Source organism: Hypanus sabinus, chromosome 24 (assembly GCF_030144855.1).
Source record: "Hypanus sabinus isolate sHypSab1 chromosome 24, sHypSab1.hap1, whole genome shotgun sequence".
In the NCBI taxonomy this organism is placed as follows: domain Eukaryota; kingdom Metazoa; phylum Chordata; class Chondrichthyes; order Myliobatiformes; family Dasyatidae; genus Hypanus; species Hypanus sabinus.
Window position 1 is genome coordinate 5363575 of NC_082729.1, and position 21421 is coordinate 5384995.

General features: G+C 43.1%; 1 long non-coding RNA gene across 1 annotated transcript in view; it reads right to left on the bottom strand.

Annotated features, from left to right (window-relative positions):
• Positions 1-4857: 4857 nt before the first annotated feature.
• LOC132380422 (uncharacterized) overlaps positions 4858-21421 on the bottom strand; it is a 28474-nt gene continuing 11910 nt past the window's right edge. Inside the window, exons 3-6 of the long non-coding RNA XR_009507758.1 lie at positions 20265-20871; positions 18924-19016; positions 7398-7772; positions 4858-5892 (exon numbers count right to left, since the gene is read on the bottom strand). This is a non-coding gene — a long non-coding RNA (uncharacterized LOC132380422). The remainder of the gene's footprint in view (positions 5893-7397; positions 7773-18923; positions 19017-20264; positions 20872-21421) is intronic.

Sequence of the window (21421 nt, forward strand, 5' to 3'; positions counted from 1 at the left end):
TGAACCACATTGTGCAGTAACAGCTCCACACCGTTCTCTCACAATCTGAAACTAATTGAATGAATTTCAGAATCAGAATCAGCTTTATTATTGCTAGCACACGTCCTCAAATTAGCTGTTTTGTGGTGGCTGTGAAGTGCAGCATATTAAAAATCTTAATTTACTTCCAGAAATGTAAAAAATTAAGCAGTGCACAGAGAACAAAACAGTGAAGTCGTGTTCATATGCACTGAACATGCATTGAAGGTGAGAGCGGGTAGGATCAAGTGGGGTGTGGGGGGTAAGTCTTTTACTCAGAGAGAGGTGGATGTCTGGAATGCGCTGCCTGGTATGGTGGTAGAGGCAGATACACTGGAGACTTTTAAGAGATGTTTGTATGGGCACATGGATGTGAGGAGGATGGAGGGATGTGGACATGGTGTAGGTAGGAGGGATTAGTGTTTGTTTTTGATTTGCTTTTTAGCTGGTTCAACACAACATTGTGGGCCGAATGGCCTGTTCCTGTGCTGTACTCTTCTACGTTCTGTTGTTTCATCATTGATTCATAAATCTGATGATGGAAGAGAATTGTGATAAGAACGTATTAAATCAATAGACAGATAAACACTGGTTTTATTTAGAAGTACATGTCGTATAGGCTCTTTTGGCCTTCAACTTGTATCACCCAATGACCCCCAACAACTCCAATTTAATCCTAATCTAATCATGGGACAATTTACAATAACCAACTAACTCACCCAATAAGTCATTGGATGAAGGTGAGAGGAGGTAGGTTCAAGGGGAATGTGAGGGGTATGTTTTTTACTCAGAGGGTGGTGGATGCCTGGAATGCGCTGCCTGGTATGGTGGTAAAGGCAAATACATCATTGATAGATATTGCAAAAAGAGAGCAGAATATTCAAACATTGTTCATGAGCTCAAGGACTGTTCAGAAACCTGATGGCGGAGGGGAAGAAGCAGTTTCTAAAATGTCGAATGTGTGCCTTCAGGCTCCTGTACCTCCTCCCTGATGGTAACAATGAAGAGGGGTCTTCAGGCTCCTGTACCTCCTCCCTGATGGTAGTAATGAGAAGAGGGGTCTTCAGGCTCCTGTACCTCCTCCCTGATGGTAGTAATGAGAAGAGGGGTCTTCAAGCTCCTGTCCCTCCTCCCTGATGGTAGTAATGAGAAGAGGGGTCTTCAGGCTCCTGTCCCTCCTCCCTGATGGCAGGAATGAGAAGAGGGGTCTTCAGGCTCCTGTACCCCCTCCCTGATGGTAGTAATGAGAAGAGGGGTCTTCAGGCTCCTGTACCTCCTCCCTGATGGTAGTAATGAGAAGAGGGGTCTTCAGGCTCCTGTATCTCCTCCCTGATGGTAGCAATGAGAAGAGGGGTCTTCAGGCTCCTGTACCTCCTCCCTGATGGTAGTAATGAGAAGAGGGGATGTCCTGAGTGGTGAGGGTCCTTAATAACGGATGCCAGATTCCTTTTGAATATGACTGCAGTGTTGGGGAGGCTAGTACCCATGATGGAGCTATCTGAGTTTACAAGCCTCTGCAGCTTTTTCCAAGTTCAATTTCAAGTTGACAAATACAGTACCATGCAAAAATATTAGGCACCGTAGTTATATATATATATGTGTGTGCATAAGAGTTTTGCACAGTACTGTATGCATTTCTTATTGTGATTTATAGTTTCTAATTCCGTATTGCAATGTACAGTATTGCTGCCACAAAACAACAAATTTCATGACATATGCCAGCGATATTAAACCTGATTCTGATTCTCGGGAAGCTGGCACCTTTCTGCTCAAAGTAAAGAAGCCAAGAAGATCTTTGCTGGAGTTTTGAGAGTTCCTGTGGGTCTTGGCAGGGTAAGATGTCCTCATACTGGTATTATATACGTGTTTGTTGCCCTGTACATGTCAGTACTGGGCCTCAAGCCGCAGGGTCAGCTGAGAGAGGCGTCAGAGCCGGTGTGCTCCAAGGGGGGGAGGGGCAAGGTGGTGCAGAACCCAAACTGGAGTTGGCGCTGCCCCCGTGCGCTCCTCCCCAGTGCTCGCTCGGCAGAAGTCAAGCTCTTTTGCGGTCAACTGTAGACTGATGGCAACACGGTCAGGACTTGTTTATTTCAAGATTGTGATCCCACTTCTGCTTGCTATCTTGTGTGTGCTTTGTGCTGCATATGGCTGTTAGTGCTGTGTTTTGCACCTTGACCCCAGAGTAACACCATTTCACTTGGCTGCATTCATGAGCATTTATGTATGGTTGAAAGACATTTAAGCTTGATTTGAGTTGAAATTAGTTGGTTCAAAGGCCGGGGGGCATAAGTTTAGAATCTATGGCTCGAGATACCTGGGTAACGTAAGGTGAGGCTTTACTTAATGAGTTGCTATGAAGTATAACTGGTGGGAGTAGCGAATCAGACAGAGCTCTCAGAGGGAATTGATTAGACAAGGCTGTGGGGAAAGTGTTGGTGGTTTGGGATTTGTCTGGTTCATCGAACAGGAGCCAGAATACACTTGACGGACAGAAATAGCCTCCTCACGTGCTTCTACGATCCTGTCAGTGAACCATGAAGCATATGAGCTGCAAACATAAATTTTTAATCAAATCTCATTATCAGGATCAGGTTTATTATTACCGGCATAGAGCACTGTGCAAAAGACTTTGGCACCAAATATAGCTGGAGCGCCAAAGACTTTTGCACAGCACTGCAGTAATTTTGTGTATTGCACTGTAACGTTGACCAAAAAACAACAAGTTTCATGACATATGTGAGTGATGATAAACCTGATTCTGATACGGGTCTCTGTTGTGGACCGAGAGTGGGAAGAGGGCAGGGAGAGGGGAATCATGGTTGGGAAAAGGGGAAGGGAGCTGGAAGCACCAGAGAGACATTCGGTAATGATCAATAAACCAAATGTTTGGAATCAGGGCTGGGCGTTACTGGACCCCTTCCACCACCCACCCCTGCCATTCCATCTCTGCCCCCTGTCCCACACTCCTCCCGCGGCACTCCACCCTCACCACTCCCAACATCCTTTGCTCCTGCCAGATTTACAAACTCATTGACAAATACAGTTCTGTGCCAAAGTCTTAAGCATCCCCAACTATATATATGTACCTAAAACTTCTTCACATTACTGTCTGTCATGAGATTTGTTGTTTTGTAACTACAGTGGTTGCAATACATAGCATTACAATTCCTAATAAAAACTTTAGACTAGAGTAAGAAGTATAAATTAAAATTAAATTGGAGCTTTTTGATTAGATCTGAAGATATGATAGTGTTGAACTCTGAGGTGCAGTCAATAGCCTGGTGTAAATATTAGTATTGACCAGGTGATCCAAGGCCGAGTGAGATTGTATCCACTGTAGACCATTGTGGTGAGAGGCAAATCGCAGCAGGTCCAGGTCGTTGCTTTGGCAGGAATTGATCCAGAGTCTGCAGGCCCATGGCATCAGCACAAGACTTCAAGGTGAGCGGTCCTGGTTTCAAACCCGGCCGGCTCCTTGCACGCGCTCCACCCTTGCTGGGTTGAGCATCGAGGTACCAACTTGGCCTCGTGAAAACAGACAGAACTGCTGAGGAAATGGCAAGATTGCCACCCGATGCGCCTCATGGCTCAGAGAGGAATGGCTATGACCAAACTCTCATAGTAGATGTGAGTGCTGCTGGGTAGTAATCATTGAGGCAGTTCACCCTGCTCTTCTTGGGCACTGGCTCTTCCCAACTGAGCCAAAACTTTCTTTGACTAAAGCAGGGAAAAGGTTATTTTTGGATACTGTGTACACCTGTGCAAATCGCTCTCATCTGCTCCGTCCCTCAGGATCTGCACACGACAGACACAGTTCATCTCCCACGTCCCACTCGAGGATTACTTTCTTCTGGCTTCACAAACTTCCACTCACAGACCGACTGGAGGCCAATGGGATCTGTTGATTTACAGAGCAGATGACTAATTATTTCTCACCCTGTTAACCCTGGTTTTGGATCTGACACTCTCCTTCCCTCCCGGGACCTGCAAAGGTCTAGGACTACTGTTTCAAATTATACTCAGTGTTGTAAGGAGTCAATTGACATTTTCAGCAATTTTACCTGAGTGCTTCAAGTATTCTTGGGGGAGAAGAGAGTCCAGACTGGAGATATATTTCACAATTAAAACAAAATGTTAATTGATGAAGAAACTTGTTAATGTTTTACAACTGCAGGAGATACAGGGTTAGCAAAGTATTCAGTGTGGTCCTGTGAGAATAAAAAGCAGTCTTTACAATAGATTGGTTTGAGCTATAACTGCACATTGCATGCCGATTAGTTAGATATTTCCATCTACTGTATTTTGTAATTTAATTTTTGCAAATTAAATTCCCTCCCATCTGCTTATCTTTCCCAGCAATCCCAGAATTGGGGCTTTGTCACGTAGGTAGACATAGAGGTGCATCTGTTCCAGCGGGGTGTTGGGGGGGGGGAGCTTACTGAAGAGATGAAGCAGACGGCTGAAATTGCTTCAGGATAATTAACTCATCCCAGGTGCCTCCCAGATTTGGTTTTATTACCACTGATATATGTCGTAAAATTTGCTATTTTCTGGCAGGAATACATAAGATATATACATCTTCATGATTTAGTGCCATGTCATAGGCGATCATGGCCTTATCCGTGACCATGATTGTTCTCAGCAAGTTTTTCTGCAGAGGTGGTTTGCCATTGAATTCTTCTGGGCAGTGTCTTTACAAGGTGGGTGACACCATCCATTATAAGACCATGAGGCATAGGAGCAGAATTAGGCCATCTGGCCCATCGAGTCTGCTCCACCATTCAAATATGGCCGACCCCTTTTTGACAGACAGACATACTTTATTGATCCAGAGGGAAATTGGGTTTCATTACAGCCACGCCAACCAAGAATAGTGTAGAGATATAGCAATATAAAACCATAAATAATTAAACAATAATAAGTTAATCATGCCCAGTGGAAATAAGTCCGGGACCAGCCTATTGGCTCAGGGTGTCTGACACTCCGAGGGAGGAGTTGTAAAGTTTGATGGCCACAGGTAGGAATGACTTCCTATGACACTCAGTGTTGCATCTCGGTGGAATGAGTCTCTGGCTGAATGTACTCCTGTGCCTAACCAGTACATTATGGAGTGGATGGGAGTCATTGTCCAAGATGGCATGCAACTTGGACAGCATCCTCTTTTCAGATACCACCGTCAGAGAGTCCGGTTCCACCCCCACAACATCACTGGCCTTACGAATGAGTTTGTTGATTCTGTTTCTATCTCCTCCTCAACCCCAGCTCCCATCCTTCTCCCCGTAACCTTTGATGCCATGTCCAATCAAGAACCTATCAATCTCTGCCTTAAGTACACCCAATATCCTGGCTTCCACAGCTGCATGTGGCAACAAATTCCACAAATTCACCACCCTTTGGTGAAAGAAATTTCTCTGCATCTCTGTTTTGAAAGGGCGCCCCTCTATTCTGAGGCTGTGCCCTCTTGTCCTAGACTCTCCCACCATGGGAACCATCCTTACCACAACCAGGACTTGTGATGTGCACCAGCTGCTCATACGACCATCCACCAGCTGCTCACATGACCCTGATCGGGGGGCTAAGCAGGTGCTACACCTTGCCCAAGGGCTACCTGCAGGCTAGTGGAGGGAAGGAGCGCCTTAAGTCTGATTTATACTTCTGCGTTGCATCTACACCGTAGGTACCACGTGCCCTACGCCGTAGGGTAACATGCACATCCCCGAAAAAGTAACTCACCCATCGCAGCGACGCAGACCGCAACAGCTGTGATTTGTCCGCTTGGTAGCATTGCGTTTCCTCCTACACATTTCCGGTTGCTGCTTCTCCGCCATGTCTGCACACCGATGCGAAATAGATGGACCAAATCATCAAATCTACCTGCCAGCATGCAAAAATGTTTGAAATGCATTTCCTCGTCCATGTCTCTCATGAAGAAACTCAACACAGTGGCATTGAAACCCCTCTGCCAACTAGCATTTTGGCACATGCCAACGCATGCTCGCTACAGCGTAGAGTGATGCAGAAGTGTAAATCAGGCCTACGGCGTAGCCCAAATGCACAAGTATAAATCAGCCTTTACCCCTCCTTTGGTAGAGACGTGCCACCGGAAAATATGCTATAATTTACCATGAGAAATATTAATGTTGGAAAAGATTGCACCAGTATACAGCTGAACAACGTGCTGCTCAGTCAGTATGTCACAGCATTTGATCACATTTCTCCCCCTTTCTGGTGTTTGGTTTGAACAACAACTGAACCTCTTGACCACGTCTACGTGCTTTTATGCATCGAGTTGCTGCGGTGTGATTGGCTGATGAGGTATTTGCATTAACATGCAACTGTACAGGTGTACCGAATACAGGCACGCAGAGAGCTGCACCTTCCTGGGGCCGACTCTCTGGGCGCAGAAGCAACAGACTTTTAACACGTAAATCAGCAAGTAGTTTGTTATTTCTCCCCTCTCACTGCCTTTTTCCCTTATTGGGGAGAGAGAGAGAGCCTGTGGTATGTCAAATACCGGGTGAACGAGTAGTGTTTGGGGTACCGCGTCCTTGTCTTTATTGATGCTTTGCTGCACGCTTCAGTGCTCGGTGGAGGGGGGCACTAATTCTTTTTTTACTGGTAGGGGTAGTGGGGAGGGGATTGTTCCCTTGCTCGTGCTTGTGCATGGGAGGGGAGAACTGAGGATGGGGAGGGGCTTTGGGGTTCTAACATTTTAACTGTCATTCATTCTTTGGGGCACTCCTCTGCTTTCGTGCATGCTTGTGAAGAAAAAGAATTTTGGGATGTATATTCTATACATTTCTCTGACATTAAGAGTACCTTTGAAACCTAATAAAATGGCCACTGAGTATGATTTCAGCTGCAGCAGAATATGAAAACGAAAACTTAATTTTAAACAGGTCATGTTTGGGGTTAGTCTGAATTGTCTGACTGCAACAGATGGCTGGTTAATCAAGGTGTCATTTTTTATTACATAGTGTGCATTAAATAGATTTCAGAAGAGCTGATCACATCAGCAGGATGCTGCTGGTTTAAAGTGGCCCACAGAATTGTATTTATTGGATAAATTGCTACCTCTGAATGTTCAGCCTTCTAACCAACATGAAGAATCCATTCTGTAACTCAGGACTTGCATGGAACAGTACAGCACAAGCAACAGGACCATTCAGCCTACAACATTGTTCCAAGCCAGCTGCAGGTAAATGAATAAAATACAAAAGCTAATCCCTCCTACCTATGCAATGTTAGTATCCCTCCATCTTCCCTCACATTCATTTGCCAATCTAAACGTCTATTAAAAGCCTCTAATGTATTTGCCTCTACCACCAGACCAGGCAACGCATTCCAGACATCCACCTCTCTCCGAGTAATAAACTTACCATAAAACCATAAGACATAGGAGCAGAATTAGGCCATTCAGCGCATTGAGTCTGCTCCACCATTTCTCATGGTTCTATTCTGAGGTAAGAGCCAATCTTATTCGTTTTCCGCGATGTTCACTCCTCTCTCCGTGGCCCTGAGACTGTTGGGACTGCCCCGGCTGCTGTGCTTCATACCTGCTGATATGATGAACTGACCCCAAGGCTTTGGGCCTACTCCGAGCCTCTCCGGAGTTCAGTTCTAGGGAGTCAATTTGGTTCAGATGGTTGTTGCTCATTTCTATTGTTTGAATAATTTGTGTCTTTTACTCCTTCGGGTGTTGGTCTTTATTTTTTTTCCACTGGGCTCTTTTGGGTTTCTTGCTTTGTGGCTACCTGTAAGCAAACAGATCTCAAGGTTGAACAACAACACACACAAAATGCTGGTGGAACACAGCAGGCTAGGCAGCATCTATAAGGGGCAGCACTGTCGACATTTCGGGCCGAGACCCTTTGTCAGGACTAACCGAAAGGAAAGATAGTAAGAGATTTGAAGGTTGTGTGACTTATGTATTCTTTGATAATAAATGTACTTTGAACTTTGAAGCACTTGTGCTTGTGTGTGTCCTGTGCTGTGGGTAAATGTTGGCACTGTGTTTTGCACCTTGACCCCAGAGTAACGCTGTCTGGTTTGGCTGTATTCATGAGTATTCATGTACGGTTGAATGACAATTAAACTTGAATTGTTTTCCTGCTTTTGTTTTGTTGCTTGTTGTGCTCTGTGTTGTTCCTCCGAGCATTGTGGGTAGGCTATGTTGGCATGGAATGTGTGGCAATGCTTGAGGGCTGTCCCCAGCGAGATAACCCTCGAGCGCGTTGTCACATGAAACACTGTGGTTTCCTCAGCTGCGTAAGTCTATGGAAGACAGTCTCCGGCCCTGCCAAACGCATGAGGTTGAGGCACAATCCCACCCCTGTTTGTGTGGATGCTGCGTAATTCGTTACCCTGTCACAAATGAGGGCCTCAAAATAACAGACAGTACTCTGCATACAATTAACCAATTTAGCTTTATATTTCTTAATTTGACTAAAGAGTTTGTTAAGAACAGAACAAAAAAAGAAAAGGGCCCATTTTAAACATAGAAACATAGAAAACCTACAGCACAATACAGGCCCTTCGGCCCACAAAGTTGTGCCGAACATGTCCCTACCTTAGAAATGACTAGGGTTACACATAGCCCTCTATTTTTCTAAGCTCTTTGTACCTATCCAGGAGTCTCTTAAAAAACCCTATCGTATCCGCCTCCACCACTGTTGCCGGCAGCCCATTCCACGTACTCACCACACTCTGCGTAAAAAACTTACCCCGACATCTCTGACATCTTTTCTGTACCTGGTTTTTAGTAAAACAGTCTAATATGCACAAGTTAGAGCTCGCGGATTCCTCGTCACCGATCGTCCATTGATCCTCGAATCACAGCCCCGCTCTGGGTCAAACCCCACAACCTCTTCTCTCTTCACCTCTCTCTAACAAAAGCCCAAAGCCCAACCATAGTGCCCCTCACCAGAGAAACCTCTCCTCAATCCGACCATTCCAAATGGATGGCACACAATTCTCCAATCCCTTATCTTCAACAGTAACCCAAACGTAACTGGAAAACAAGCAGCTCGCACATGGCAGCACAAAATGAAACGCAGACCAGCATAACAGTAAAAAATGTGAACCAGGGCACTACACACCGAAATTTTGCCGTACGTTTTGATGTACAAGTGATGAATAGATTTGAATCTTCAATCTTGATGGGTGATCATGATAAAAATGTGAAATTTTATTGTTAGGCCCTCTAACTTGGAGCCTCTTCCATTTGCCCTGGTTCTGGTTGCCGCACTATGGGAAGGTTGCTGAGGGTTCAGAAGAGGTTTATCAGCGTGCTGCCTGGTTGAGAGGGCATATGCTATCATGAGATGCTGGATAAACTTGGTTTTTTTGCTCTGGAGCGCTGGAGGCTGAGGGGAGATCTGATGAAGGTTTGTAAGATTATGAGAGGCATAGATAGTGGACAGAGAGTACCTGTTTCCTAGTGTTGAAATGTCTAATACCAGAGAGCATTGAAGGTGAGAGAGGGTAGGTTCAAAGGGGATGTGAGGGATAAATATTTTACTCAGAGGGTAGTGGATGCCTGGAATGCGCTACGCGATATGGTGGTAGAGACAAATTCATCAGAGGCCTTTAATAGACATTTAGACAGGCGTATGGATATGCTACGAGAGAGTGGATGTGGAGATGATCTTTCCTCTGGTGGGAGAGGCTAGGACCAGAAAGCACAGGACAGAATAGAAAGCCGTCCTTTTAGAATGGAGAGAGTGGTGAATCTGTCAAATTTCTTGCCAGAGGCTGCTGTGGAGGCCAAGTCATTGGGTATATTTAAGGCAGGGGTTGATATTATAGGTTCTTGATTAGTCAGGGCATGAAGGGATACAGTGGGAAGGCAGGAGATTGGAGCTGAGAGGGAAAATGGATCAGCCATGATGGAATGGACCAAATGGCCTAATTCTGCTCCTATATTTTAGGGTCTTGTGGTCTTATCCAAAGTCTAAGACATTTTTTTTATTGAATTACTTATTCTACCCAATTTGTTAATGTAATTTCAGTGAGCAATTTCAAGTTCCTGCGAGTCAATATCTCTGAGGACCTAACCTGGACACAATGTATTGATGCAGCTACTGCATAAAGAAGGCAAGACAGTGGCTATATTTCACTAAGAATTTGAGGAGATTTGGTTTGTCAACTTAAACACTCAAAAACTTCTACAAGTGTACTGTGGAGAGCATTCTGATTGGCTGCCTCACCACCTAGATTAAGGGGAGGGAGGGTGCATAAGATCAAAGTAAGTTGCAGAAACTTGTAAAATGAGTCAGCTCCACCATGGGAACTAGCCTCCGTAGTGTCAGGACATCTTCAAGGAGTGGTGCCTAAGGAAGGTGGCAACCACCATTAAAACCCCCCATCACCCAGGACATGTCCTTTTCTCACTGTTACCATCAGGGAGGAGGTACAGAAACTTGAAGACACACACTCAACGATTCAGGAACAGCTTCTTCCCTTCTGCCACCTGATTTCTAAATGGACATTGAACCCATGAACACTACTTATCTTAACTATTTAATAGACATATTTATACTTAATGTTACTCAGTTTTTTTCTATATATTTATTTATCATGTATTTCATTGTACTTCTGCTGTAAAGCTAACAAATTTCTTGACATATCCCAGTGATATTAAACCTGCTTCTGATTCTGATTCTGATTCCTGTTCCAGTGGTTTCAGACCAAGGCCACCTCTTGTGCCAAGATGAGGCCACCTTGGGGTTGGAGGAACACACTTTATAATCCATCTGTATAGCCTCCAACTGATGGCATGAATAGTGATTTCTCCTTCCGGTGAACAAACTCCCCCCTTCCCCCTCTTCTATTCCCCATCCTGACATTTCACCGGAAGGGGATTTGGGATGGGAATAGGATTTGGAATTAAAATGTTTTGCCACTGGGAAGTTCCTCTTGTGGCAGATGGAGCGGAGGAGTTCAGCAAAGCGGTCCCCTGATTTACGACAGGACTCACCGAGGAGGCTGCATCGGGAGGACCGGACACAATAGACGACCCCAGCAGGTTCACAGATGAAATGTTGGTTCTCCTGTTTGAAGCCCTGTATGGAGGGGAGGGAGCAGTTGAGTGGGCAGGTGTAGCACTTTGGCTGTTTGCAAAGATCACAAGAGAGATGATTCGAATGGCTCAGTTACATTTTCAAATGGTTTAGGCTAGCAGTGTGCTTTGAGCAGCCAGTAAAACCTTGTACAGTTTAGTTTGACAACTTATGAGTGGGCTAAAATAGATGTTTTCTTTAAAGTGACAGGATTTGACTTGGACGTCTGATGAATTCCCAAACATGTAGCAAATTGTATTTCACTTAGCGATTGATAGTGGAGCTTGCCAGTAAAATGCTCATACTCCAGTGTCAGAATCAGAATCAGGTTTAATATCACTGACATATGTGGTGAAATTTGTTAACTTTGTGGCAGCAGTTCAATGAAATACATAATAGTGGGGGGAAACTGAATTACAGTAAATATACATCTGTATATTAATTAATTAAATTAAATAAGTCATACAAAAACAGAAATAAAAAAGTAGGGAGGCAGTGTTCATGGGTTCAACGTCCATTCAGAAATCTGATGGGAGAGGGGAAGAAGTTGTTTCTGAATCATTGAGTGTGTGTCTTCAGGCTCCTGTACTTCCTTCCTGATGGTAGCAATGAGAAGAGGACATGTTCTGAGTGGTGGGGGCCTTTAATATTGGACAATGCCTTTTTGATGTATTGCTCCTTGACGATGTCTTGGACACTGTGGAGGCTGATGCCAATGATGGAACTCCCTGCCACTTACTTTGATCCTGTACAGTAGACCCCTCACCCCGCTGTACCAGGCAGTGATACAGCTGGTCAGAATGCTCCCCACTGTGCAGCTGTACAAATTTATTAGTGTATCTGGATGGCATACCAAATCTCCTCAAGCTCCCAATGAAATATAGAAGCTGTCTTACCTTTTTGGTAACTGCATTGAGCCCAGGACAGATCTTCAGAGATATTGACACCCAGGAACCTGAAATTGCTCTCTCTTTCCACTTCCGATCCCTCTATGAGGAGTGGTGAGTGTTCCCTTATCTTACCCTTTTTGAAGTCCACAATACGTTGATAGTGACATTAAAGCAACACCACTCAACGAGCTGCTATATCTCACTCCTGTACACTCTCTTGTCACCATCCGAGATTCTGCCAGCAATGCATTTGTACAGTGTTTGAGTTGTACCTAGACATGCAGTCATGGGTATAGAGAGAGTAGAGCTGTGTATTGAGCAAATTAAATTTTCGGCATAATCGACGCACGTGGAGCTGGACCCATGTTGGAGTGGATGATTCAGAGGGGAGAAGACAGGACTGAGGAGTTCTGATGCCCGTCCAACTTACTCGGGTGCAAGGCTGGATCACTTTAAGTGCTAAACCAATCTGGTGAGGTTGAGAATGGCCTTTTCGGCAGTGAAATATTCTCCCTACCTATATATATGTGTCTAAGACTTTTGCACAGTGATATACATGTATACAGTGAAGTGCAGGATCTCAGCCGGGTAGATCATTATTATTATTATTATTGTCAGGTTTATTGTCACCAGCAAGTGACGTGAAATTTGTTAACTTAGCAGCAGCAGTTCAATAATCTAGCAGAGAGGGAAAGAAACTGGCCAACATGGGGTCAAGAGTCCACTATATCCAATAGAATTATTCAATAGTTTTACAACAAGATACAAACTCTTGATCAACAGTGGTCACTGGTACTGTAAAGTGTTGTTCTAACCACTACGCTACCATTCCACAACTATCTTGCTTCCACTGTCCTGGGAGGGGCCGAATGCAAGAAAATTGAATTAGCACAGATGGCAAATTGATTGGTATGGATGGGTAGATGAGCGGAAGTACCTCTTCAGAGCTGAACAATTTTGATTTTATAATTCTATGTCAATTAATAAATTTGATAAATTAGTTTATTATTCTCACATGTAGCGACGTACAATGTTAATCGTCACTCACATACCATCTATTGTGATGGATATTCTCTTTTCAGAGCCTGAAAGGCTTATTGCTAACCTCAGCTTTCTTCTGCAGCAGCGTAACCTCTCAAAACCATGAACTTTGCTTCATTAACCCTTTGTTCAATCTTACAGAGTGAAAACTGAGTGCTAATTTCACCGCAGCAAACACAAAATTGCTGGAGAAACTCAACAGTTCAGGCAACATCAATGGAAATGAATAAACAGTTGACATTTCGGGCCAAGACCCTTCATAAGGAACTTTCTCCAGTCCATAAGTCCATGAGCATAAAATATAGCAGCAAAATTAGGCCATTCAGACCTTCAAGTCTCTCTGCCAATTCATCATGGCTGATCCATTTCCCTCTCAGCCCAAATCTCCTGCCTTCTCCCTGTATTCCTTCATCCTCTGACTCACCAAGAACCTATCAACCTCTGACATAAATATACCCAATGACCTGGCCTCCACAGCCACCTGTGGCAATGAATTCCACAGATTCACCACTCTCTGGCTAAAGAAATTTCTCCTCATCTCCATTCTAAATGGACATCCCCCTACTGTGAGGTTGTGTCCTCTGGTCTTTGACTCCCCCACCACAGGAAGCATCCTCTCCACATCCACTCTATCAAAGCCTTTCAACATTCGATGGGTTTCAATGGGATTCCCCCCTCAATCTTCCGAATTCCAGTGAGTACAGGCCCAGAACCATCAAACGCTTCTCAGATGATAAGCCTTTCAATCCCAGAATCATTTTCATGAAACTCAGAGTCAAGGTGAAGTGTCTCGGCCCGAACCATAAACTGTTTATTCATTCCCATAGATTCTGCCTGAAGTGCTGAGCTCCTCCATCGTTTCTAGCACTTTCAGACTTCCTCCTGCTTATGCTAATTTCACTTACAGTAAATGTTATTAACAACTCTTAGCAATTTCCTCGAAGATGTTCTAAGGATACTTCATATCACGAAAATAAATTCTTTTCAAATTATTCACCCTGTACCCTGTAATGATTTCCATGCCAAAAATAAACCCCAGTGACACAGAGCACCAAATAAGTTAGCAAATCCAACATACACACACACGTGCAAAAATTCTGCAGAATCCCATAAATGGAATATCTGTATTTTGGAGCGTTCTCTTATTACCATCAAAGACACAAGCAGTAATAGGCAGTCCTATTGGCATCACACCCTGTAAGCAGATAATAAATAATTAATTAGGTCTAAGAATAGATTTGCCTAGAATTTTATAACACAAAACTGGTCTCTGGGTTGAACTGTCAAATGTTATTTCTTGATGTTAGGTAGAAGGGAGCATTGAGGATACTTATGACTTGATTTCACATGTATGTCAAGTTGTCAAGTCACTTTTATTGTCATTTCGACCATAACCGCTGGTACAGTACACAGTAAACACGAGACAAAATTTTTCAGGACCATGGTGTTACATGAAACAGTACAAAAACTAGACTGAACTACACAAAAAAACCACAGAAAAAAAACTACACTAGACTACAGACCTACACTGGACTGCATAAAGTGCACAAAACAGTGCAGGCATTACAATAAATAATAAGCAAGACAGTAGGGCAGTAAGGTTTTAGTCCAGGCTCTGGGTATTGAGGAGTCTGATAGCTTGGGGGAAGAAACCGTTACATAGTCTGGTTGTGAGAGCCTGAATGCTTCGGTGCCTTTTCCCAGATGGCAGGAGGAAGAAGAGTTTGTATGAGGGGTGTGCGGGGTCCTTCATAATGCTGTTTGCTTTGTGGATGCAGCGTATATTGTAAATGTCCGTGATGGCGGGAAGAGAGACCCCGATGATCTTCTCAGCTGACCTCACTATCTGCTGCAGGGTCTCGCGATCCGAGATGGTGTAATTTCTGAACCAGGCAGTGATGCAGCTGCTCAGGATGCTCTCAATACAACCCCTGTAGAATGTGATGAGGATGTGCTCTTATAAAGGTACACGTATGAAATGAGCCTTTAAGACTGGTGTGTATTAGTCAGAATCAGGTTTAATATCACTGGCACATGTTGTGTAATTCGTTAACTTTGTGACGGCAGTACCATGCAATAGAAACGAAAACATGAAATACAGTAATTCTTTATAGCTGCATTGATATATTCGGTCCAGGTTAGATCTACAGACATATTGACACACAGGAACTTGAAATTGCTCACTCTCTCCATTTCTGATCCCTCAGTGAGGACCTCCTTTCTGATTTAGCATTAAAGCAGAGAAAGAAACTCTGAAATAAAGGAAGAGTGTGAATTAATGAGGACCATTAAAACAGATTGTTCCTTTGTTGATGTCTGGGTGGTACTGGTGAAGCATCCTATTCCTAGTAACCCCTGAGAACCACTTTCTAGTAAGAAGTGTGGAGAATGATGGAGAGTTACACAGGTGAATAGGGCTTCCCGTGGTCTTGTCTTTTATAGATCGACAGGTCTTTTCAGAGATAAGCTTTTCATCGCCTTTCCCTGAAATTCAAGAGTCAGAATCAGAAACAGGTTTAATATCACCAGTATATGTCATGCAAGTTGGTAATAAATAAAAAGAAAAAAAAAACGATCTATGAATTACTGTAAGTGTCTACATAGATGCATAGTTAAATAATTAAATTTTAAAAAGTAGTGCAAAATGGAAATAAAAACATAGGGAAGTAGTGTTCATGGGTTCAATGTTCATTCAGAAATCAGATGGCAGAGGGGAAGAAACTGTTCTTGAATCGGTGAGTGTGTGTCTTCAGGCTTCTGTACCTCCTACCTGATGGTAACAGTGAGAAAAGGACATGTTCTGGGTGGTGGGGTCCTTAACAATGGATGCAGCCTTTCTGAAGCGTCACTCCTTGGAGATGGCTAAGTTTACAACTCTCTGCGTCTTACTTCCATCCTATGCAGTAGCCACTGCCTCCTCCCATACCAGACAGTATTGCAGCCAGTCATAATGCCCTTCATGGTACATCTGTAGAAATTTGAAAGTGTCTTTAATGACGTACCAAATCTCCTCAAACTCCTCATGAAGTATAGGCGCTGTCACGTATCTTCTTTGACAGATGCGTGTTTCCTCGTCTTACCCTTTCTGAAGTCCACCATCAGTTCTTTGGTCTTACTGACGTTGAGTGCAAGGTTGTTGCTGTGACACCGCTCCACTAACTGATATATCTTGCTCCTGGATGTCTGCTCATCACAATTCAGTAATATTTGAGTAATCTTGTCTGTATTTACACATGCCCCTACCCCCTTTACAAAGGTAGAGCATTCCTATGAAACCTTTCTTAAACCGAAATGGTGTAAAGTGAAGAACCATTCATTCATATAGGAAAAATTTTCGTAAAAGCAAAAATCCTCTTAGTGATGCGAAAACAGGTTACTAATGTCGGTCTTTTGTAAAAGCGAACACTCGTAAAGCGGAGGACACCTGTACAGGGGTCTCAGGATGCACACCACAAGGATCAGGATCAGGAACATCTATTACTCCTCAGCAATCAGGCTCTTGAACCAAAGTGGGTAACTTCACTCAGCTTCCCCTATCCCACTGTAATGCCCCGGTTCATATGTTCACTGTTATGCTGTACGTGTTTCCTTTTGGCAGTTCTGGAAGAGCAGCTTCTTTTCAGCTGCTCCGCTCTCAGCTTGTTTGAAGGTAAGGGATGATGTAGAAAATGTGCCATCCAATTAACAGCAGGTTTTCTTGATGAGGGACAATAAGGTTGATCTGATAGAACATAGAAATTTACCGCACCTTACAGGCCCTTCGGTCCACTATGTTGTGCCAACCATGTAACCTACTCCAGAGACTGCCAAGAATTTCCCTAGCGCATAGCTCTCTATTTTTCTAAGCTCCATGTACCTAACTAAGAGGCTCTTAAAGACCCGATTGTATCCACTTCCACTGCCACCGCCTGTAGTGCATTCCACATGCCAATCACTCTCTATGTGGAAAACTTACCCCTGAAATACCCTCAGTACCCATTTCCAAGCACCTTAAAACTATGCTCTGTCATGTCAGCCATTTCAGCCCTGAGAAAAAGCCTCTGACTATCCACACAATCAATGCCCCTCATCATCTTATAATCTCTGTCAGGTCACCTCTCATCCTCCATTGCTCCCAGGAGAAAAGGCCAAGTTCACTCAACCTATTCTCATAAGGTACGCCCTCCAATCCAGGCAACATCCTTGTAAATCTCCTCTGCGCTTTCTCTTGGATCTTGTGCTTTTGTTCGGTAGGAGGTGAAAAGGGAAGGCGCTGGGGAGAACCAGTTGTAGCATACGATCCAGAGGGAGACCCGCTTGTCTGAGATGGATTGCGAGCTACATTCGAAAGGTGGTATGGCTGTTCACACTGATGAGGGCCTAGCTCGTAAGTGACAGAGAAGTTCAAGATGAGCTCCAACTTGTGTATATTTGACTGTTTAATTAGAATGGGCCCTTTTCTTTTTGTTATTCTTCGCTAACCCTTTCGTTAAGATTCATAAGTATAATTCCTTTAATCATATGCAGAGTACTGTCTGTTATTTAGTGGCATTAATTTGTAATGGGGTAGTAAATACACAGCATCCGGGGTTTGGGGTGGGAGAGCTGTCTCTATCTCACGAGTTTGGCAGGGCCAGAGGTCGTCTTCCCTAGACTTTCACAGCCAAGGAAACCAGGGGGTTTCACCATCATTGAAATTTTCCCACAACTCTCAAGGACTCTTATTCTCATGTTATCGGTATTTATTATTATTATTATTATTCCTTTCTTTTAGTATTTGCACAGTTCGTTGTCTGTTGCACTCTGGTTGAACACTCAAGTTGGTGCGATCTTTCACTGATTCTATTATGGTTATTAATCTATTATATATTTTATTGCGTATGCCCACAAGAAAATGAACTTCTGGGTTTGATAATAAATTTACTTTGAGCTTTGAGCTGCCTCACTATTCCCTTCCTCCTGCTAGATCATGGCTGAGTCTCTGGCTCCTCGCTGCTTCCCTCGAACTCTCCAGCCAGTGAGATGTCACCAGTCTGTCAGGACATTTCAAAAGGTCGCATGTCACAATTAAGTCAGCACCCTTTCTGACGTGAGGAACTGAAAATTATGGTCCTATATATAGTACTGAGTTACAAATGGAAATTGCTGACTAGGTTAGGACTTTATTCCCTCGAGTGTAGGAGAATGAGGGGAGATTTGATAGAGGTATAAAAATTATGAGAGGTGTCATCATCATCATAACATGAGTGATTGTGGTCTTTCCATGGGCAGGATTGTTCTTGGCTAATTTTCTACAGAAGTGGTTTGCCATTGCCTTCTTCTGGGCAGTGTCTTTACAAGACGGGTGACCCCAGCCATTATCAATACTCTTCAGAGAATGTCTGCCTGGTGTCAGTGGTCACATAACCAGGACTTGTGATATGCACCAAGCTGCTCATATGACCGTCCGCCACCTGCTCCTGTGGCTTTACGTGACATTGATCGAGGGGCTAAGCAGGGGATACACTTTGCCCAAGGGTGACCTATAGGCTAGCGGAGGGAAGGAGCGCCTTATACCTCCTTTGGTAGAGACTTATCTCCACCCTGTCACCCAATTAAATACATAGGGATTCTTAAAAGAAAGAAGTCATATACTGTATCTAATTGGAAACCTACAGAGGCTAAGATTTAACACCTGAGTTTTTACAAGAAAACAATTCATATGAATTTATTTTGCAGATGCAATAGCTATTGCACCATTTTTTCTTCAAATATAAGATTGTATTTTGACGACTTACTTTAGCTTAAGACACAAGGAATCATTTATTTAATTTGCAGTTTTGAGCCCCTTATTTAAGAAAGGAAGAAAGGATGTGCTGACTTTGGAGGGGGTTCAAAGGAGGTTCACGAGAATGATTCCGGGATTGAAAGGCAACGTCCCTAGGCCGGTACTCACCGGGATTCAGAGGTGACCTCATTGCAACGTGTCGAATGTTGGAAGGCCTCGGTAGAGTGGATGTGAAGAGGATGTTTCCAATGGTGGGAGAGTCTACAACCAGAGGAAGACAGCCTCAGATCAGAGGGGTGTCCTTTTGGAACAGAGGTGAGGAGGAATTTCTTTGGCCAGGCGGTGGTTAATCTGTGGAATTTGTTACCACAGGTGGTTATGGAGGCCAAGTCTTTATGTATATTTAAGGCAGAGGTTAATAGATTCTTGATTAGTCAGGGATACAGGGAGAAGGCAGGAGATTGGGGCTGAGAGGGAAAATGGATCAGCCATGATGAAATGGCGGAGCAGACTCGGTTGGCCAAATGGCTTAATTCTGCTCCTGTTTCTTATGATCTTATAGGTAAACACAGTGGTAAGAAAGGCAAAAACATTGATGCTGATGAACATGGCAATAAACCAGATAAAGAAGCACAGTTAGGCAATAAACCCATGGTTGTTATAGGAGGATTTTTTTCCAGTAAACATGGGCATGTAAATACTACATGTCCTGTCATTGTATATCTGTATTCATCCAGGCTACTGACCCATTGCGCTTCAAATTGGTCACAATCATCCCTGTACCAAAGAGCTCTACAGCTTCAGAGCTGAATGACTACTGCCCGGAGACACTGACGACAGTCATCATCAAGCACGCTGAGCGGCTTTGAAAGGCCAGCACTACTTCAGAGATTGTTATCAGTGTATGCAGTATACAAAGCCTGAGATTTAACTTCCCCGCAATGGACACCAGTAAACCCGTTTAAAGAAAATAATCAACCCCCCACGCACAAAGAAAAAAACAAATTGCGCAAACGGCAACAAAATAAACCAAGTGGAAAACACAAAATTGCAAGTGTCCGGGCATATTCAGCTCGGCTCAGTGTTTATTTTCTTCTGGCTTTATCATTTCCTGTCAAAGCCACCTTATGTACAGACACTCCTGTATCTACTGTTGGATCTGTCTGTTTAATTTGAGGATTAGACTGTTTAATTGTCATTTTCTTTGCAGTTTAACGATAAATTAAATGCTTGAACTTTATATAATTACTCATATACAAGTAACTGCTTATTATGAATCCTAGGGTCTATAGTGTGCACTTAACTGTTAATATGCCTCCAGTGACTCTACACAGTATAATTCTGGAAACGTCCTCGTTCTGCGTTGTGAATAAGTGTTTTCTCATTGGTTACATTGTACTGCAGTATTGACTAAGTACTTTCTAATTGGTTAATTATTAATGTATATATTTGAATAGAATTTTTCTTATCTCTATGGGTATAAAATAGAGAAACACAAAGCAGCGTCACCTTAATCTTCTTGGTCTCTTGTCTGTAAGCCTTCTGCGTCTGTTTCCGTTGTTCTATCAACTCTTAATAAAACAATCATGAAGCAACAAGTTTTATGCCTCTTTCCTTTCTTCTAAAAGAACCTTGGATTTAAACGTGAGAATTTCTACAAGTGAGGGAAATCCAAAGCAAAATGCAGGAAGAACTCAGCAGGGCAGGCAGTATCTGTGGAAAGGAATAAACAGCCAATATCCTTCATCAGGACCAGAAAGGAAGGGGGCAAAATGCCAGAATAAAAAGCTGGGGAGAGGGAGAATAGCTAGAAGGTGGATTTAAACTTCGATTTAACTGAAGAATCCATTACAAGCATCATTTTATGGATATACAATCAATGTATGTATATAAGCTATCTTATGTATTTATATTTATTGTGTTTTTGTTTATTGATATAGATTGTTGATCCCAACAGAAATGACAGTGCCACAGTAGCATTACAGGTGCACAGATATACACAGATAGAAGGGAAGTAAGTAAGATTAAAAAAATAAATTCCCTCAAACGGTCTAACAGGAGCGGATCATCACTTCCCCTTCTTCATCTTAGTATGTTTTTTTTTGTGGCATCAGATCTGGAGTAACAATAATATTAATAATATTATTATTAACATTAATATATTGATTTACAATGGTATTAACAATAATAATGATAACTAACTTCATTCTCCTTGGCACTTGTGTACTTCAAATGACATTAAACAATCTTGAATTATATTGAATTATGTTAAAGTAGTTATCTTGAATCTGCAAAATCAATTATGCCTAATATTTTTCAAACTAGATGGAATGCCTCAGAGGCTTTTATATCCAAACGGAACTTCATCCAAATTTGAACCTTTGCATAAATTACAGCCACACTTTGTCTCTCTCTGCTCACTGTTTAAACTATCTGATGAGATGTTAAGATTATTGTCAGCTTACTTTTATACTGCATGATCATAAGAGCAGAAATCGGTTTTTCGGCCCATTGGTGCTGTTCCTTCTTCCCATCATGGCTGATTAAGAATCCCTCTCAACCCAGTACTTCTGCCTTTCTCCTGTGACCTTTGATGCCCTGACTAATCAAGAACCTATCAACCTCTGCTTTAAATATACCCAGTGACTTAGTCTCCACAGCCGCCT